At 38.4% G+C, this 22,109-nt stretch overlaps 1 pseudogene; it reads left to right on the forward strand.

Annotated features, from left to right (window-relative positions):
• The window catches only part of LOC125420524 (NAD(P)H-quinone oxidoreductase subunit 2 A, chloroplastic-like), a 39,192-nt pseudogene that overhangs the window by 13,479 nt on the left and 3,604 nt on the right, over window positions 1–22,109 (forward strand).

A 22,109-nucleotide genomic window follows, 5' to 3' on the forward strand; every position in this document is an offset into this window, starting at 1 on the left:
CTGAACAAAACCAGGCTCTGATACCAAATGATACGAACCTAGGACGACCTGCTCCTAAACCCGTATTATATTAGCCCGGATCTTTAATTAAGTTCAAGTTCTAATGGAATGGACCTCAACCCCTAACCAACCTGTGGTTAGAAACCTTGGTATAATGTAGACGCCACAATAGGGGATGGAAAACCTATTGATAAGTCAAGCTAAAACAACCAATTCTCTAATGGTGTTTTAGGTGTTCTCAAAGAACAAAGAGATAATTAATCTCACAAGTATTTTCTCAATCAAATCAAAGTTGTATTCATCTTGAAAAATAAGCCTTTAATAGGCTTTGAAAGAAACACAATAAACCCTAAAAACCCTAGGAAAAACCAGCCACACAATGAAGAAGTCTACCTTGGCCGAAACTTTCCTTTTCCTAATCTAATTTGGATTAATTAATTCCTTTATTTTGAATTAGGAATTAATTAATTTACAATGAAAATAATAAAATAATAACTTTCATAAACTTATTTGTCCAGAAAATAAATAAATAAAAACTAAAAATAATGGTAGTTTCCTAAAACAAAAAGTAGAATAAAATTAGGAAACTAAAATACTAGCTTTTTGACTAAATTGACTTTGACCAATCTTTGACCAAAGTGAGCTCCAAATCAGCTTCAATATGCTTTGTAGGATGCCAAATAAGCTTATTGTGAAGTTCCTCACGTTGCCCTTGCTTGGAAGTATGAGAAAAGGCTAATACAGTAAAGCCAGCAAGGAATACAGCAAATCCGGCCTTTCCTTCTCCTTGTGCGCAAACCACCTTGTTGGTCGGCTTTGAAGTTGCTTTGGCTGGTTTCTATGACTCATCCTCCATATGAATTGAACCCATAAAAATGGGGTTCCAATTCATACAACCCGGCCTCCTTATTATCACCAAAAACGTCACCCAGCCCTGTTTTGGCTTCTATTGCTTGTATGAGTAAAACAGGCCTTGGTTCTTTAGATGTGGCCAACCCCTCTTGACTATGACTTATTCCTTGTATGAAAACAGCAAGATTGTCCTTGAACTTCTTGGCTTGGGCCCTAGTGATCGGTCCCACCTTCATTTGTAATGGGTCAGCACCCCAGCGGTTTGTCGGTCGAGCAGTCTCGGGTGGATTCGCATCATTCCCCTCCTCTTGAAAAGGATTTGTCCTCAAATCGAAGTCATCACCTGCAGCAAAAGGAGATAAATCAGCAACATTAAAGGAGGCACTAACATTATACTCACCCGGTAGATCAAGCGTGTAAGCATTGTCGTATATCCTCTCCAAAACTTGAAAAGGTACATCACCCCTCGGCATGAGTTTTGATTTCCTTTGTTTGGGGAATCTTTCTTTCCTTAAATGCAGCCACACCCAATCTCCAGGTTCAAACACCATTGATTTTCGGCCTTGATTAGCCACCCTTGCATATTGCTCGGTCCTCCTCTCAATGTTTGCTCGGGTTTTCTCATGAATCTGCTTTACAAAATCAGCTTTTTGTTTTCCATCTAGATTAGCACGCTCACTGAAAGGCAAAGGTGTTAAATCTAATGGAGTCAAAGGATTAAAACCATAAACAATTTTAAATGGATTAAATTTAGTTGCTGAATGTAAAGACCTATTATATGTAAATTCAACATGTGGCAAACATTCTTCCCAAGTCCTTAAATTTCTACTAATTAATGCTCTCAACAATGTAGACAAGGTTCTATTTACTACTTCGGTTTGTCCATCAGTTTGTGGATGATAAGTAGTTGAAAATAAAAGCTTAGTACCTAATTTAGCCCACAATGTTTTCCAAAAATAGCTTAAGAACTTAGCATCCCTATCCGACACAATAGTTATTGGCATTCCATGCAATCTCACAATTTCCTTGAAAAATAAGTTAGCAATATTGGATGCATCATCAGTTTTGTTACATGCAATAAAATGTGCCATCTTAGAAAACCTATCTACTACAACAAATATTGAATCCTTACCTGTCCTTGACCTAGGCAACCCAAGAAAAAAATCCATAGACAGATCTACCCAAGGAAAGGTAGAAATCAGCAAAGGCTTATACAATCCATGCGGTTTCAATGTTGATTTTGTTTTTCGGCACTTCAAACATCTTTCAAAAATTCTCTCAACATCTCTCCTCATGTTAGGCCAATAAAAATGTTCTTGCAGCAAGGATAAATTTTTTAAAATACCAAAATGACCCATTAAACCACCCCCATGACCTTCCCGAACCAAAAATTCCCTAATACTACAATTAGGCACACAAAGTTTATTTTCCTTAAACAAATACCCCTCAAATATGTAAAATTTATTAAATCCATGTTTCAAACAGATTCTAAAAATTTCTCCAAAGTCACTATCATGCTCATAAAGTTCTTTCAATTGTTCAAATCCAAGCAATCTAGCATCTAAGGTAGAAAAGAGCACATACCTTCGGGATAATGCATTGGCAACCACATTTTCCTTACCTTTTTTGTAGCGGATCACATATGGAAATGTTTCAATAAACTCAATCCACTTAGCATGCCTTCGGTTGAGCTTTCCTTGACCCTTGATATGCTTCAAAGACTCATGATCCGTATGAATCACAAACTCCTTTGGCATAAGATAATGCTGCCACGTCTCCAAAGCCCTCACCAAAGCATACATCTCCTTGTCATAAGTCGGGTAGTTTAGGGCAGCTCCATTCAATTTTTCACTAAAGTAGGCTATGGGCCTTCCTTCTTGCATTAAAACAGCTCCAATACCTACACCCGAAGCATCACACTCAATTTCAAAAGTCTTAGAAAAATTTGGCAAAACTAACAAAGGTGCATTACACAATTTTTCTTTCAACAAATTAAAAGATTTTTCTTGTACTTCCCCCCATTTGAAGCCAACATTCTTCTTGACAACTTCATTCAATGGTGCTGCTATGGTACTAAAATCCTTGACAAATCTTCGATAAAAGCTTGCCAAGCCATGAAAGCTCCTCACTTGGGTGATAGAAGTAGGAACCGGCCACTCTTGGATTGCTTTCACCTTAGCTTGGTCAACTTTGATTCCTGCAGCACTTACTACAAAACCTAGAAACACAAGCTCTTCTTTGCAAAAGTCACATTTTTTAATGTTAGCAAATAATCTTTCCTTTCTAAGAACTTGCAAAACTTGCCTAAGTTGATTCACATGGTCATCCAAATTTCGGCTATATATTAGAATGTCATCAAAATAAACAACCACAAATTTACCAATAAATGGACGCATTACATGATTCATAAGCCTCATGAAAGTACTAGGTGCATTGGATAATCCAAAAGGCATAACTAACCATTCATACAGTCCATATTTAGTTTTGAATGCGGTTTTCCATTCATCACCTTCTTCCATCCTAATTTGGTGATAACCACTCCTAAGATCAATTTTTGTAAACATGCAAGCACCATGCAACTCATCAAGCATATCATCTAATCTAGGAATGGGATGTCTATATTTGATGGTAATATTATTTATAGCCCTACAATCAACACACATTCTCCAAGAACCATCCTTTTTAGGTACCAACAAAACAGGAACAGCACATGGACTTAAACTCTCACGAATATATCCTTTATCAAGCAAATCACTTACCTGTTTTTGCAGCTCCTTGGTCTCTTCGGGAATGATCCTATAAGCTGGTCTATTTGGTATGGCAGCCCCTGGAACAAAGTCAATTTGATGTTCTATCCCTCGAATAGGTGGTAGTCCACTTGGAATCTCACTTGGGAAAACATCTCCAAATTCCATCAAAAGAGAAAACATTGAACTTGGCAATTCAAGTTCTTCAATGTTAGTTTGATCATTAAAATAATTTTCATTATAGATCATGGCCAGAAAAGGTTTCTCACACTCAATAACCTTATTAATATCCCCTAAACTCAAATAAAAGTTGCTACTTGACCTTTCTTTTCTTTCTTTTCCTTTTCCCCCCCTGGATTGGCGCAAACCTTCAGATTTTTCTTCCTTCTCGACGCTCTCGGGTTTGCCACTTTCTTTCCCCTCTCTTTTGGATTTTCCTTGATCTTTCCACTCAATATGAGCCTTAGAAACCTTACCTTGACCAGCAACCTCATTCTTACCTTCTTGAAAGGATGGTGAAGCTGTTGGTGCCATACTTGCTTTTTCCTTGAGCTTTTCGGCTTCTCTCCTTTGTTGCATTTGTAATTGGTCTTTGTAAACCTCCTTAGGAGATAATGGCTCCAGCTTGACCTTCTTTCCTTTAAACCTGAAAACAATACTATTTTCTCGACCAAAATGAGTAGCATCTTTATCAAATTGCCATGGCCCACCTAATAGTATATGTCCAACAATCATGGGTACAATATCACATAAAACTACATCCTCATATCTACCTATATTAAACTTTACTTTGGCTTGTTTATTCACTTTTATTTCACCACCATCATTAAGCCATTGTAATCTATAAGGTTCTGGATGTTTAATAGTTATTAAGCCTAATTTATCAACTACAATGTTACTAATTACATTTGTACAACTTCCACTATCAATAATCATACTACAAATCTTACCTTGAATTTCACATTGGGTGTGGAAGATGTTCTCTCTTTGAATTTCATCCTCATCTTTGTATGCAGCAAGTACTCTCCTAGAAAGCAAGTTTAATTCAGCATTGGATGCTTGCAAGGTTTTGGGTTCATCCTCCAAGTCCTCCTCCTCTTGCTTGGCTTCATCCTCACTTTCTTCACTTTTCGATTCTAGCTCGTCATTGCCCTTTAACACCATGATTCTTCTATTCGGGAATTGGCTAGCGATGTGTCCTCCTCCCTGGCACTTAAAACACACAACATCATGAGTTCTAGAAGGTTTAGGATCTAATTTTACCTCATTCTTTGGTGCTTGGACAGATTCGGTTCTAGTCTCCTTCCTTGGCCAATTTGAGCATTCTTCTTTTACTTTCAGCTTTGGCTTGCTCTCATAGATGGGATTGTTCCTCCAGCCACTTGAATTGGACCTTCCACTGTTGGAAACACCTCCAAACCATGATCTTACACCCCTCCTCTTGAATTGATGCTCTAATTTAATAGCCACATGCAGCAGCTCCTCCAATTCCACATATTGTTGCAATTCTAGTTGATTGGCTATTTCACGATTCAAACCACCAAGAAACCTTTCCATGGTTGCTTCCCTATCTTCATTCAAGTTCAATCTCATCATAAGCATCTCCATCTCCTTTTAATAATCCTCCACGGATCCATGTCCTTGAGATAAAGATTGAAGTCTTTGATGCAGCAACCTATGATAGTGTGATGGTACGAATCGCTTCCCCATGGCTCCTTTCATTTGTCGCCATGTTGTAATTAAGTCATCACCAACTCTCCTTCGGGTGTTTTGCTCATTTGTCCACCATTGGAGTGCATAATGTCCAAACTCCATTGCTGCCAATTTCACCTTCTTAGCCTCCGAATAATTATGGCGGTCAAATATCATGTCCATCTTTTCTTCCCACTCCATATAAGCTTCGGGATCACTTTTACCCATAAAAGGTGGGATATTAACCTTGATATTTCCCAAATCTTCATCTATATCTTCCCTCCTATATCTCCCATGGCCAGCTCTATCTTGGAGAGCAAAGGTTTCGTCCATACCTTCCTCAAAATCACCGTCAAATGGCTCCTCATCAAATTCCTCTCTCGGCCTCTCGCGACCTCCTCGTCCTCGGCCTCGTCCTCCATGGAATTCTTGCCTATTTCTTGTATTCGGCCTTCCTTGTGAGGCTTCTAGTCTTCCCACTCTTTAATTTACATGCTCAAATTGAGCACTAACCCGCTGTATTGATTCCAAAATAGCTCTCATGTCCACTTGGTCTCCACTCCCGGTAGCTCGGTCATCGCCATGAAATGCTACGGACTCTTCCTCATTGATCCTCAAGGGTGGATCCCCTCTTCTTATTCTAGAATCTGCCATGTTAGTAAAATACTGCCAAAATAAAATAAATCCTCACAATATTCACTCCCTCATGTGTTTCACTCAAACAAGGTCTCGACACTCGTGTTTGCACACTAGTTTCGGCTTTTACCTTCTTTTAAGCTCACACACTCTTGCCTTTTTCCACTCAATGAATTATCTAAAAGTTCTAATTAAAACACCCACAAAACAGCAATTAGATCACTAGTATGTTTTAATTAAACTTATCAACAAAACAGTAGCAAAAAGTAGGCAATACCGAAAGAATCCAACAAATCCTAATTTTTCGGCTTTCTAGACAAGAAAACACAAAATAATGGTAAAACGTTGGAATTTTTGAAAACTGCACCAGATGGTTGTAGATTATGAGTTCAAGAATAAAATTCCTGGAAAAGAAATTCAAATACGATCAAGAATCAAAGAGAACAAAAATATAGAAAAGTGTTGGTTGTTGTTCTTGTAATTCAAGTTTTGTATCAATTCCTTTAACTAATTTTAATCCAAAAAATTTAATCACCCAAAATCCAAATATCCAGCAGCAAGAATAATTTCCCAGCAACTCAAATATTGAATAAATAATCAAAAACCAGCAGCTCCAACAAATTTCCAGCAAATAAATCAAACTCCAACAAACTGAAATTTTTTATTATTTTTTTATTCGACTTTACCTCTTCTTTCTTTTTTTCTTTTTTTTCTTTTTTTTTTTTTTCACTCACAGAACTCAAACAACTGCAGTAGCAAGAATAATTGCCAAAACTGCAATTCCAACTCCAAAACAAACACCAAACCATGACCTCCAAACAAACACAATGTGCAGTTTTTTCTTTTTTTTTTTTTAAATGATGCCGCAAACTTCTTGGTTTTTTTTTTTTTTTTTTTTTAATATATGAATGCAAATTTATAAGACTAAAACAGCAAAGAAAAATCAACAAAAACCAAATTAACAAGAACAATGATAAAAGACAACCAACAAACTAGGAAACAAAAATACGATAAAACTAGGAAATCCTAATTCAACTAGGAATGAATTTTTTTTTTTTTTTTTAAGATGCTGAACGTGTATAGGATGGATGCAACCTTAACCTAATGCTAAAATTGCAGAATAACACAAAAACAAATAAAGCAAATAAAGATAGATCAAACCTGAACAAAACCAGGCTCTGATACCAAATGATACGAACCTAGGACGACCTGCTCCTAAACCCGTATTATATTAGCCCGGATCTTTAATTAAGTTCAAGTTCTAATGGAATGGACCTCAACCCCTAACCAACCTGTGGTTAGAAACCTTGGTATAATGTAGACGCCACAATAGGGGATGGAAAACCTATTGATAAGTCAAGCTAAAACAACCAATTCTCTAATGGTGTTTTAGGTGTTCTCAAAGAACAAAGAGATAATTAATCTCACAAGTATTTTCTCAATCAAATCAAAGTTGTATTCATCTTGAAAAATAAGCCTTTAATAGGCTTTGAAAGAAACACAATAAACCCTAAAAACCCTAGGAAAAACCAGCCACACAATGAAGAAGTCTACCTTGGCCGAAACTTTCCTTTTCCTAATCTAATTTGGATTAATTAATTCCTTTATTTTGAATTAGGAATTAATTAATTTACAATGAAAATAATAAAATAATAACTTTCCTAAACTTATTTGTCCAGAAAATAAATAAATAAAAACTAAAAATAATGGTAGTTTCCTAAAACAAAAAGTAGAATAAAATTAGGAAACTAAAATACTAGCTTTTTGACTAAATTGACTTTGACCAATCTTTGACCAAAGTGAGCTCCAAATCAGCTTCAATATGCCTTGTAGGATGCCAAATAAGCTTATTGTGAAGTTCCTCACGTTGCCCTTGCTTGGAAGTATGAGAAAAGGCTAATACAGTAAAATACAGTAAAGCCAGCAAGGAATACAGCAAATCCGGCCTTTCCTTCTCCTTGTGCGCAAACCACCTTGTTGGTCGGCTTTGAAGCTGCTTTGGCTGGTTTCTATGACTCATCCTCCATATGAATTGAACCCATAAAAATGGGGTTCCAATTCATACAACCCGGCCTCCTTATTATCACCAAAAACATCACCCAACCCTGTTTTGGCTTCTATTGCTTGTATGAGTAAAACAGGCCTTGGTTCTTTAGATGTGGCCAACCCCTATTGACTATGACTTATTCCTTGTATGAAAACAGCAAGATTATCCTTGAACTTCTTGGCTTGGGCCCTAGTGATCGGTCCCACCTTCATTTGTAATGGGTCAGCACCCCAGCGGGTTGTCGGTCGAGCAGTCTCGGGTGGATTCGCATCATTAAGTTGACTCCATTGATGCATTAATGACCAAATAAAAAAAAGGTAAAAGCACTACCTCCAAGCTACACCCTTCTCTGCTACCAAATCATAGATCTTCCAGAATAGACAAAAAAAAGCGAATGAGCTCACTCGATTCGCGTCTGATCCTCCATTCTTTCTCATAGATTGATGCAGAAAAGAAGTAACTTAAACCCTTTTTAAAATGAACTCTCCACTCCCTATTATGGGGACTTTTAAGAGGCCCTCGGGTTACATAAAAATGGTCATATAATGAGATCCACTCATGGGAGATAGGTACATTACCCCCCTCGGGGGGATAGTCATAGCTAAAAAAATGCCAGTAACTATCTGAATGACTAAACAAATACCAGCTAACGGACCGAACCCCCACCAATAACTAAGATTGCTCAGGTTGGATAATCTATCAAATGCTGATTCAGTGTGGAGGCTATAGGTTATTTAAGAAGAGAGAATCGTTGGTTCCTTATAGTCATTTATCTTTCCTATCGTGACCACTCTGGTTCCCCCACCTTTTTAGCGTTCTGGGGCCCTACTTACTTACTATATATATATTGAAATTATATATATATTTTGAAGATTCTTCTTTCCGGGAGAAAGAATTCTAAAAAAAAAGGACTTTTTACGCAAATCCTTTTCTTTTAGGAAGATGTAATTATGATATTGACCTTCCTTGCTCAGCTTTTCCTCTCCCGGAGGTGATTTTAAGAAACAGAAAGGATTATTTCGTGTGGCTCGTCCGGAATGTTTTGATGGCTGGTAGCGGTTAGAGCAGGAAGTGCGGCATTGATGGGTTATTCAAATAAGAGGACTTCACCGATCGATCAAGTACTAGCATAAAGTAGAGCTTGGATAGCTGTTAGGGTCTATATAAATGTGAAAAGCAGATTCCCCTTCTCGTTATCCAAGCCGCGGTTGAAACAAGGGGTGAAGTGGGACCATCACCTGCATATTCAAGTAATCCCGTTCTCCCTAACGAGCTAAGCCAAGACAAAGAAGCAATCCAATGAGTGAAATCCTCCTCTATCAACCGGATATGAAAGCCCATCCGCACCTGCCTCACTAGTGGTCCAAGTCCATATCTTTCAAAAACCCCCTTTCTTCAAAAATTCTTCTTTATTAAAGCCCTGCTCCCATTCTTTAATACCATCCAGTTCTGAATTATCAGCTAAGATAAGAAGCTAAATCATCGCATAAGGGTAAAATACATGCATTGGATAGCAAGTCCGAGGATAGCTAGAACTAATGAACTAGGTTAACTCATCAGAATAACCGCCCTTCTTAGCCCGATAGCGCTTTAGGAAAGTCTTATGAAAGATAGAGTCCACTTCTAGGTCTTCGATCTCACCCAATCCTGTATGCTATGCTAGTTTGAAAAGTCTCCATCCTTTTTCTTTCTTCCTTAAATGGCGTTTTGGCCCGTTACACGTTATACACCTTCTCCTTTTCCTAAAGCCCATAAAGAAATGCATAAAAAAGAAAAAAGGAAAGATGTTGACCGGAGAGATTTCCATTTTATGGAGAAAAGCAAAAAAAACGAAAGTTGGATAATTTGTCCCCTTCTTGCATCTAGTCTCGTCCCTCTAACCTTAACCTAAGGGTTCGGGTTATGTATGACCAGCCGAAAAGAGGCCCTCTAGATGCCTTCTAAAGTATTCCGATCGAAGGTTGAAGTTTCATTCATTCTTACTAGACGACTACCTTAAAAAAGCCATTAACAACATCTTCTTGGGGCTAAGCATTTCCACTTATTCAAGGCGGAAGGCGTTAATGAAAATGTTGATGAAGAAAGCTGACTCCCTATGAGCCATTTTACAACCTTTCTTTTTCGGAGGGTCGGCGGGACATGGGAGCCTCAGCTCATGCATCGGTTTATTGCCGGCAAGAACATCTTGATCGAAAGCTCCACTGTTCTGAATAATGATAAAGACTTTTCTAAATTCGATCAAATCAATTGAGAATCTCATCATCTGTTAGGAGGGCCAATCATCTATCATGAATCCATTTGGAGGTGCATTGAACAACCAGTGTCGTCTTGTCTTCATCCGTTCCCCTATGACCTTAGGACTTGGCCGTTCCTTTCTTTAGCAAGGATGAAACTTCCAATGTCACCGAGACCAACAGAAAGAAATGCGCCTCCCACTTCGCCAGACACTTCTTTTCTTTCTTTTATTTTTTTTTCCCATAAGCTAAGGCATGTTCTTCATGTTGCAACTGATGGAAAGATGGAGAATCATCCACCCTGAGAATAAGACTTATGTAATCCCAAATATCTTTAGCAGTCGCAAAAGAGGTGATGGTGTATATGGGGCTCAAAGGAAGTACTGAAGACAGAAGCTCATGCCAAACAATAGCCCTTTATGCCTTGTGAAAACCGAAACAACTTATTGGCGGAAATAACTGGAACTATGCACGCACCCAGGCACCCGTGTAACCCGCACATACATGTGTGCATGTATGCGCATACTTTAGCCCCGGGTGGGCGGGATAAGGGTTTAGGAATGTAACGGAGCTAATAAATACCGAAACGGAGAGATAACAAGCTTATTAGCTACCCCATAAAGGGACGAGAAATAGCTCCCGAAGGGAGATATTTCGAATGGTGAGTTGTCATTTTTGATTTCTTACCATGAAAGGGGGGCGTGCTGAGACCAGAACATAGAACACATCACCATAAGTCTCAGGATGGGCCATCCCCGTGGTAGGAAACACGTCCCAGTCCCTTACCGTTAATTAGCCGGCGAGACTCCTTACCCCTTACCCCAACCAATACCATGAAAGCCCTACCATTATATTCAAAAAAATGAAAGCTGCCGTGACATGATTTTCACACACAATAAGCTTCTTCAAGCGAGGTCTCTCACATCTCCTGATGCTTGGGTACAGGCCTACCCTTATATCCTGCGCTTTCATTCTACGCTAAATCTCGATACCTTTCCCTCGTCGACTTTTCAATGAACTCGTGTAAAGGCTCTCAAACGAAGGAGCTATCCTTAGGAGACAGACAAAAGCAGAGGCAGGCTTAGTAAGCTTTCTCACCTGGATCAACAGAAAAAGCAACTGAAACTCGATCGATGGAAGTTCCAATGGAAGTTCCCTCTTCTCTTGGTACAGCCTATCCAATTGTCGGAAAAGGAGAATGAGCGGGCGGACCTCCCACACAAACACAAGGGTAGGAGGGGGTCAACCTAGTTCGTCTAACCCCAATCAACTACATCCGACAGCCAATGAAATGCGGCCTTTTCAGCAACTGGTTACTAATGATATCCAGATCTTTGACCAGTTAATTGAATTGTTTGCTAACGATCCTAGTCAACAGCCTATCGATGATGCGTTTCGCATCTCGGTGCCCCTATAGAGTAAGGCTCTTCTTCTGCGAGACTCCATCAAAATCCGCCACTCGTTGGTTGGTGTTCAATTCTTTTTATTGAGACTATGCCTTCAATTCCATTTTTCATTTCCCTAGTCACAGTATTCTTATCCTAAAAGGGACGAGAAAAAACCCACTAGAAAGAACGGGGGGTCACCGAGGGTAGTCCACTTTATCCGTGACTCTAACCTATCCTTAAAAGAAGCTGGATCATCTGGAGTTAGATCAGCTGGAGTAGCTACTTACCTAACAGGTGTCCGAATCTGTACCAAAGTCAGTAACAAAGGGAGAAGAAAGCTCTTTCAATGACAGCCAAAGAAAAGTGCTTATTTTGAAACACGTTGCTGAGGAAGGCCACTAAAGGATTACAATTGCAGGGCTGGTTCCACTTCAACCTTCCTGTGAATGTTACCCGAGTGTTCTGATCAAAAAAATCTCTAGTGTCCTCACATTGGATTTCGTGGACACTAAAGGGTTGGATGTCTCCATCTATTCTTTATTCCTGGCTAAACCCAACCGGCGATTTACGACAAGTCTTTCTTCATTTTTAGAGCAAGAAGCGGAACTACAAGAAAGCTTTCTTTATCTTTATGGATAACCAATTCATTTTCAAATATAGTTGCCACTGCTTACAGCCTTCTGTAGTATGGGGACCTTGATGGAATTTGGTGTAGGTTTATGTTGTTGTACCTTAGAGCACAATCATTCAAGGTGTTAGTCAAGAATGATTGTTGTTGGTTCTTGGTTCTTGGTTCTTGATTTTGTTTTTTTTTTTTTTTGGGTTTGTTTAGGTTTTGTTTCTGGTTTTAATGGAGGTTTAGGGTTCTTGAAAAGGTTGTTAGCTTTTGGGAAGAAGAAGAAACCAAAAATGTAGTAGTTGAGAGAGAGAGAGCCAAAAATGTTGTTTTTCAAAATCTGTTTTTTGAATATTTTCTTTCTCAACGTTTTTCATTAAAATTTTCATACTTTTAAATACATCAAAAAGACAATAAAGCATGCTTCCATATTGAGCAATAAATACAAAAGCATTAAAAGTAACCAACCAAGCCAAACTACCTCAACTAACTCTAATCAATGTGCTGGGCATGCAAGAAACCTTCTTTAATGGGCAGTTCAGCTTGTCTAAGGCATTTGAATTTGAAAACCAGCTCCATTTCACTTGAAAATTGTAGGGAAGCCTTTTTGAATATTAAACTATGTTCTACCCAAAAACCAGATGAAACAAAGTCCATTTACCCATTCAAAAGTAATCAAACCCGAGGCAGTTTTGCCCAGTTTTCTGGGCAACAACACTGCACAAGGGTCAGATTGTTTTGGGCTTAACTCAGCCTTCCCAGCTCCAAATTGGGCCATTATTTTTGTTGCTGCTTCCTCTGCATATCTAGTTTATTGTATCCAAAATTCAGATCCAAATACCAAACCTACTTGAAACGGCATCCAAGGAAGTGGACTTATGTTGCTGGAAATACAATTCCAGCAACTAGACAAAAAAGGCCTTAAGCTAGATAATGAGCTTAGGGCATTACAAAAAGGATATTGTTCTTGAAAATTACAAGATAAAATAAAATACATAGACATAAACAATGTTTGGTCTTTGATGTTGCAGAACAAAGAGTGCAAGTGTAACCGAACTACCTTGCACATTGTGGCAAGATCACCACATTTCAACACTCCTCCTTGGTGTTCTTGCTTGAAATATTTAGAAGCTTCCTCAAGGTCTCAAATCTTGCTTTTGGAAGTGGCTTGGTGAAGAAATCTGCAAGGTTATCTTCAGTCTTGATATATTCCAAGCTTACTTCTCCATTTTCTTCAAACTCCCTCAAAGAGTGATACTTCACCGGTATGTGTTTTGTCCTTCCATGTTGAATGGGATTCTTGGCTATTGATATGGCTGAAGTGTTGTCACATTTGATGATGGTTGAACCCTCTTGAGGATAACCAAGGTCCTCCAATAATTTCCTAAGCCAAATGCATTGATTTGCACATGAAGAGCAAGCAATGTACTCGGCTTCGGTGGTGCTTTGAGCGGTTGTTGCTTGCTTCTTTGCATTCCATGTGAATGGTCTACTACCAAGTGAGAAAAGATACCCCGAAGTGCTCTTCATATCATCCAAGCATCCAGCCCAATCACTATCCGAGTAGGCCCTTAATCTCATCACATCTTGCCTATCATACCAAACTCCAAAGTCTTGTGTTCCTTTTAAGTATCTAAGAATTCTTTTGGCACCTACAAAATGGTTTTGGGATGGTGCTTGCATATATCTAGACAAAACACATGTGGCATGCATAATATCCGGTCTTGATGAACATACATAGAGCAAACTTCCTATCATGCTTCTATATGGGGTCGGGTTTACCTTTGGTGTGCCATCCTCCTTCTTGTATTTGTCTCCTTGGCTCATTGGTGTTGACATTGGCTTGCATTCATCAAGGTTGAACTTTTTCAAAAGATCTTTGATGTATTTCTCTTGAGATATGAAAATACCCCTACAGCATTGCATCACTTCCACTCCAAGGAAGTAATTCATTTCACCAAGGCTTGACATGTCAAACTCCTTTTCAAGTTCATTTTTCAAAACTTCCACATTCTTTTCATTTTCACCCGTGACCAACAAATCATCCACATAGAGTGAGATAACAATCATGCCTTCTTCATTCCTTATGTATAGTGTTGGCTCATTTGGACTCCTCCTAAAGCCTTGGTAGGTCAAGTAACCATCAATCTTGCCATACCAAGCCCTAGGTGCTTGCTTTAACCCGTAAAGTGCCTTATGTAGATGGTAGACTTTGTCCTCATGTCCTTGAACAATGAAGCCCTCGGGTTGCTTGACATAAACCTCCTCTTGAAGCACACCATTCAAGAAAGCCGACTTTACATCAAGGTGGTACACCTTCCATGACATTGAGGCCGAGATGGATAGGATGAGCCTTATGGTCTCCATTCTTGCAACCGGTGCAAACGTCTCTCCATAATCTACACCCGCTTGTTGTGCATAGCCTGTTGCCACAAGCCTTGCCTTGTGCTTGCATATTGTTCCATCCGGGTTGAACTTGGTCCTAAAGATCCACTTTACACCAATTGGTTTCTTGTTTTTAGGTTTAGAAACCAAAGACCAATTTCATTCTTTTCTATCATATCCATTTCGGTTTGCATGACCTCCATCCACTCTTTCTTTTGCATAGCTTCTTGAGCATTGGTAGGATCACTCAAGGCAACATTGCACCTTTCATATATTTCAAGCAATGGCCTTTCTCCTCTAACACCATCTTCAATCTTCAATTCGGCTCCAATGGTCTCAAGTGCATCCTCCTCATCATCTTCATTTTCTTCATTGTCATTGTCATTGGTTTCTTCTTCTCCATCATCCAACTGAGCATTATCTTCATGGACAAGAAGCTCCTCCTTTGTCCAATCCCAAACAGCATCTTCATCAATCCTCACATCTCTTGTTACCACAAGTTTCTTGGTTTCCAAGTTGAAAACCCTAAAACCTTTGGTAACCTCACTAAAGCCGACCAAGATGCCCACATTTGCCCTTTTGTCAAGCTTGTCTCTCATGTGTGGATGAACATGTAGAAAACAAACACTTCCAAAGATTTTTATGTTGTCCAAAGATGGTTTTTCTCCATACCATATCTCATAGGGTGTCTTGGACTCATTGGCTTTGGTGTATGCTCGATTTTGGATGTAGCTAGCCGTGTATATGGCTTCGGCCTAAAACTTCTTTGGCATGTTCTTCTCATGTATCATGCACCTTGCCACCTCCATCAAGGTCGTATTTTTCCTCTCACAAACACCATTTTGTTGTGGTGTGTATGGTGTTGTGAATTGATGCACCATTCCATTTTCTTTGCAAAAATCCTCCATAGCCAAGCTTGTATATTCTCCACCATTGTTGGTTCTCAAGCACTTCATCTTTGCATTGCTTTGGGTTTCCACCATCTTCTTGAATTCCATGAACTTCTCAAGCACTTGTGACTTGGTTGTTAGAAAATATACCCAACACATCCTTGAGTAGTCATCAATGAAGGTTAGGAAGTACTTACATTCTCCAATTGATGACAAACTCATCGGTCCACACACATCCGAATGGACTAGCTCAAGCTTCTCCTTAGCTTTCCATGAACCGGCTTTGGGGAATGGAAGCCGTGTGGATTTCCCTAGTTGGCATACATCACATAGGCTTTTCATCTCCTCAATCATTGGCATGTCCTTCACAATGGCATTGGTGTTTTTCATGGCACCATAGCTAGAATGCCCAAGCCTTTTATGCCAAAGTTGAGAAATGGACTCCACTTTGGTTTTTAAGGCTTGTTCATTCTTAACCAGGTCCAATCTATAGCTTTTTTCCTTCAATGGTACCTTAAACAGCTCATTACCACAAGCATCATATATGATACATCCATCTTTTGCAAAATTTAAAGCAAAGCCTCTTTCTACCAATTGTGCTACACTAAGCAAGTTTTCACACAAACTAGGAACATATAGCACATCTTTTATAATTTTGGTACCTTCCTTGGTGTTCAAGCACACATCTCCTTTGCCTTCTACTTTCATGAACCGGCCATCACCAATATTCACTTTGGTTTTGTAGTTTCGGTCAAGCTCCATAAAGCCATCCTTTTGGAAACTCATGCGGTGTGAGCAACCACTATCCACAAGCCAACCAAGACAACTACTTGTGGCTTTAAGGCATGTGGCCACAAATAGGTTCTCGGCTTCTTCATTAACTACATTGGCTTGTTGTCTCCTTTGCTTGCATACTTTGGCAATGTGGCCTTTTTCTCCACATCTTTCACAAGATGCATCCGGCCTCCAAAAACACTTGGATGGTGGATGTCCAAGCTTCTTGTAATGAGGGCAAGGTGGATGTCCTCCTCGGTTTTGATGGCTTTGTTGTTGTTGTTGATTCCATCCATTTTTGTTGTTGTTTGTGTTGTTGTTGGTTGTAAAACCGGTTTGGTTGGTGTTGTTGCTCTTCCTTCCTTTATTCTTCTTTTTGTTGCCGTGGCAACCATAGAATGCACTCTCTATGGTCTCCTCCTTTCTAATGGCTTTCCTTTTTTCGGTTGCTTGAAGAGCATTGATGAGCTCACTCAAGGTTATTTCACTAAGATTTCTAGATTCTTCAAGGGAGGAAATCTTAGCTTCAAACCTTTCAGGTAAGCTCACCAATACTTTCTCTACTACCCTTTGATCGGTAAATTGCTCACCAAGGACCCGAATTTGATTTACCACTTTGAGCATCCTTTCCCTGAAATCCTTGACAAGCTCATTATCCTTCATCTTCAAGGTCTCAAACTCTCTTCTTAGGTTTAAAACTTGCATTTGCCGAGTTCTAGTATTTCCATGGAACTCCTCTTGAAGCTTTATCCAAACCTCTCTAGCACTTGTGCATGACATTATCCTTGTAAAAATGGAATCACTCATGGAGGAGTGCAAGGCAGTGAGGGCCTTGAACCCCTTGGCAACTTCGGCCTCATGTGCATTTCTTTGTGCTTAGGTTGCATTAGCTCTCAACTCCTCCACTACATAACCTTCTTCTATGACTTCCCATAAACCAAAGGCTTGAAGGTAGGCTTTCATTTTTATACTCCAAATGGAATAGTTTTGGCCTTCAAACTTATGTGGTGTTAGGGTTGCAAAGGATTGTGAGGCCATTTGAAAAAATGGTTTTTGAAAAGTTTAGAAAAATGGACACAAGAAAAAGCTCTCGGGTGGTGGTGTTTTGGTGAGTTTTAACTAGTCTTTTTGGGAGGTTTTGGTTTTGGTTGGAAGGCTTTAGGTGGGGGATCCTCTCACAAATAAAATGGTCCAGGTTGAAAGCTCACAAGGTCCTAAGAAATTACACTATGCTCTGATACCATGATGGAATTTGGTGTAGGTTTATGTTGTTGTACCCTAGAGCACAATCATTCAAGGTGTTAGTCAAGAATGATTGTTGTTGGTTCTTGGTTCTTGGTTCTTGATTTTGTTTTTTTTTTTTTTTTGGGTTTGTTTAGGTTTTGTTTCTGGTTTTAATGGAGGTTTAGGGTTCTTGAAAAGGTTGTTAGCTTTTGGGAAGAAGAAGAAACCAAAAATGTAGTAGTTGAGAGAGAGAGAGCCAAAAATGTTGTTTTTCAAAATCTATTTTTTGAATATTTTATTTCTCAACGTTTTTCATTACAATTTTCATACTTTTAAATACATCAAAAAGACAATAAGGCATGCTGCCATATTGAGCAATAAATACAAAAGCATTAAAAGTAACCAACCAAGCCAAACTACCTCAACTAACTCTAATCAATGTGTTGATGGACCCCTGACGTATACGAAGGAGTGCGGTTCGTTCGATAAATTCCTACCTCTCTATCTATCCCTGAGATGTTTGGATTTTTCAAAACTCCATGGACATGCAGAAGAGAAATGCTATCCCCACTTGGACCAAGACATAACTTTTACTTATTCAAATAACAATTAAGGTGAAGCAAGGTCAGGAACACCGAGTCTCCTTATGATAAAGAGATTCATTTTGCAAGTTCATTATTACAGGTAGTTCCTACAAAAGATCAGACTAATGATGTATACAATACTTGAAAATTCTCAATGTATATGCTACATAGTTAGTTTTCATTCTTCAGAGACTACGAGTGTAATAGGAATATCCATTGACAAAAGGTTCACCCTAAGATGATCATCTTATGGCTATTGAGAACGAATCAAATCAGATGGTTCTATTTCTTAATCTTTCTGACTTGCTTCTATGGAACCAAGGTCAAAAAAATTGAGAAAAATCAATCATTCACAACCATTGATGAAGGATTCCTCAAAAAGTTAAGGATTAGTAATCCTTATTAGAAATTGAATGGGTTTCGGTCTTATACATACGCGAGGAAGGTAATCAAAAAAGAAAGAAGATAATTTCTTCTTTCTTTTATCACTTAGGAGTCATGCGAGATGAAAGTCTCATGAACGGTTTTGAATGAGAGAAAGAAGTGAGGAATCCTCTTTTTGACTCTGACTCTCCCATTCCAGTTGTTGCTGTTCTTTCTGTTACTTTGAAAGTAGCTGCTTCAGCTTCAACCACTTGAATTTTTGCTATTCCCTTTTATTTCTCATCAAACGAATGGCATATTCTTTTGGAAATCCTAGCTATTATTAGCATGATATTGGGGAATCTCATTGCTATTACTCAAACAAGCATGAAACATATGCTTGCGTATTCGTCCATAGGTCAAATTGGATATGTAATTATTGGAATAATTGTTGGAGACTTAAATGGTGGATATGCAAGCATGATAACTTATATGTTGTTCTATATCTCCATGAATCTAGGAACTTTTGCTTGCATTGTATCATTTGGTCTACATATCGGAACTGATAGCATTCGAGATTATGCAGGATTATACATGAAAGATTCTTTTTTGACTCTCTTTTTAACCCTATATCTCTTATCCTTAGGAGGTCTTCCTCCACTAGCAGGTTTTTTCGGAAAACTGCATTGTTTCCGGTGTGGATGGTAGGCAGGCCTATATTTCTTGGTTTCAATAGGACTCTTTATGAGCATTGTTTTTATCTACTATTATCTAAAAGTAATCAAGTTATTAATGACTGGATGAAACCAAGAAATAACCCCTCACATGCAAAATTATAGAAGATCCCCTTTAAGATCAAACAATTCCATCAAATTGAGTATGACTGTTTGTGTGATAGCATCTACTATTCCAGAAATATCAATGAACCTGATACGAACCTAGGACGACCTGCTCCTAAACCCGTATTATATTAGCCCGGATCTTAATTAAGTTCAAGTTCTAATGGAATTGACCTCAACCCCTAACCAACCTGTGGTTAGAAACCTTGATATAATGTAGACGCCACAATAGGGGATGGAAAACCTATTGATAAGTCAAGCTAAAACAACCAATTCTCTAATGGTGTTTTAGGTGTTCTCAACGAACAAAGAGATAATTAATCTCACAAGTATTTTCTCAATCAAATCAAAGTTGTATTCTTATTGAAAAATAAGCCTTTAAATAGGCTACAAAGCCACGAAATAAAACCCTAAAAACAAAAGAAAACCAGCCACCACACATAAAGAAACCTAGTTGGCTGAAACTATACTTCCTTTCCTAATCTAAGTTTGATTAATTAAATTAATTTACAATGGAAAGAATAAAATAAAAACCTTACTAAAGTTATTTTTCCAGAAAATAAATAAATAAAAGCCAAAAGGTAATGGTAGTTTCCTAAAACAAAAAGTAAAAACAAATTAGGAAACTAAAAATGCTAGCCTTTTTGATCAAGTTGACTTTGATCAATCTTTGACCTCTTTGAGCTTCAAATCAGCTTCTAGATGCTTTGTAGGATGACAAATAAGCTGAATATGAAGTCCCACACGTTGCCCATGCTTGGAAAAATAAGAAAAGGCTAAAACAGTAAAATACAGTAAACCAAGCAAGCAATACAGCAAATTCGGCCAAATTGTTGATGCTGTCCATACAAGCCCTTTTTGATTGCATTTGAGGCTGATTTAACTTGATTCCATGACCTCTTAGGCATATGTATTGAACCCATAAAGCATTGGAACCATTTCATGCTTCCCGGACTCAAAAAATGTACCAAAACCGTCTCCCGGGTCCGTATCGGCTTCCACCACTTGGATGCTTCGAATAGGCTTTGTATCTTCAAGTATGGACAAGATCTGTTGAGATTGATTACCTTTGTATAAATACTCCCAGGTTTCCCTTAAATCTCTTAATTTGAGCTCTTGTGATTGGCCTAGTCTTCATCCGTGTCGAGTCAGCACCCCAGTGGGTTATCGGTGGAGCGGGCTCGGGCGGAATCACATCATTCCCCTCCTCTTGAAAAGGATTTGTCCTCAAATCAAGATCATCACCTGCAGCTAAAGGAGTTAAATCAGCAACATTAAATGCAGCACTCATGTTATACTCACCTAGTAAATCAAGCTTGTAGGCATTCTTGTTATTGGGCTCCAAAACTTGAAAAGGTCCATCTATAGGCGGCATGAGCTTTGACTTTCTTTGATTAGGAAACATTTCCTTTTATAAGTGCAACCAAACCAATTCTCCTGGGTCAAATACTATTACAACAAAATCTAGAAATACATGCTCATTATGGTAAAAATTACACTTTTTAAAGTTAGCAAACAATATTTTCCAAATTTTCAAATTGCCACTAAGTGAAGCTCTCAACAATGCAGATAAAGTTCTATGCAATAAAGACATCTTTAAAAAAATATCTTTAAAATTCATGGTCAGCAATGATTTCTTATTCATAATTACTTTATTAACATCACCAAAGCTAAGATAAAAATTTGTATTTTTCCTTTCTTGTCTTCCTTTTCCTTTCTCACTCACGGCCATCTCACCTTCCTCACTCTCGGATTTTACACCAAAATTCTCACTCTTGGTTTTATTAAAATTTTTCCACACAACCTGAGTATTAGAAGACTTACCTTGGACAGCAAGCTCACCTTGTCCCTCTTGATTGGATGGTAGTCCACTTGGAATTTCATTTGGGAAGACATCTCCAAATTCCTTCAAAAGAGAAATCATTGAACTTCGCAATTCAAGTTCTTCAAAGTTAGTTTGATCATTAAAATAATTTTCTTTATAAATCATGACCAGCAAAGGTTTCTTACACTCAATAACCTTATTAATATCCCCTAAACTCAAATAAAAGTTGCTACTTGACCTTTCTTTTCTTTCTTTTTCTTTTTCCCCCTTGGATTGGCGCAAACCTTCGGATTTCCCTTCCTTTTCCAAGCTCTCGGGTTTGCCACTTTCTTTCCCCTCTCTTTCGGCTTTTCCTTGATCTTTCCACTCAATATGAGCCTTAGAAACCTTACCTTGACCAGCAACCTCATTCTTACCTTCTTGAAAGGATGGTGAAGCCGTTGGTGCCATACTTGCTTTTTCCTTGAGCTTTTCGGCTTCTCTTTGTTGCATTTGTAATTGGTCTTTGTAAACCTCTTTAGGAGATAATGGTTCCAGCTTGACCTTTTTCCCTTTGAACCTGAAAACAATACTATTTTCTCGACCAAAATGAGTAGCATCTTTATCAAGTTTCCATGGCCTACCTAATAGTATATGTCCAACATTCATGGGTACAATATCACATAAAACTACATCCTCATATCTACCTATATTAAATTTTACTTTTGCTTGTTTATTCACTTTTATTTCACCACTATCATTAAGCCATTGTAATCTATAAGGTTCTGGATGTTTAATAGTTATTAAGCCTAATTTATCAACTACAATGTTACTAATTACATTTGTACAACTTCCACTATCAATAATCATACTACAAATCTTACCATGAATTTCACATCGGGTGTGGAAGATGTTCTCTCTTTGAATTTCATCCTCATCTTTGTATGCAGCAAATACTCTCCTAGAAAGCAAGTTTAATTCAGCATTGGATGCTTGCAAGGTTTTGGGTTCATCCTCCAAGTCCTCCTCCTCTT

This window comes from Ziziphus jujuba, chromosome 6 (assembly GCF_031755915.1).
Source record: "Ziziphus jujuba cultivar Dongzao chromosome 6, ASM3175591v1".
NCBI classification, from domain to species: Eukaryota; Viridiplantae; Streptophyta; class Magnoliopsida; order Rosales; family Rhamnaceae; genus Ziziphus; species Ziziphus jujuba.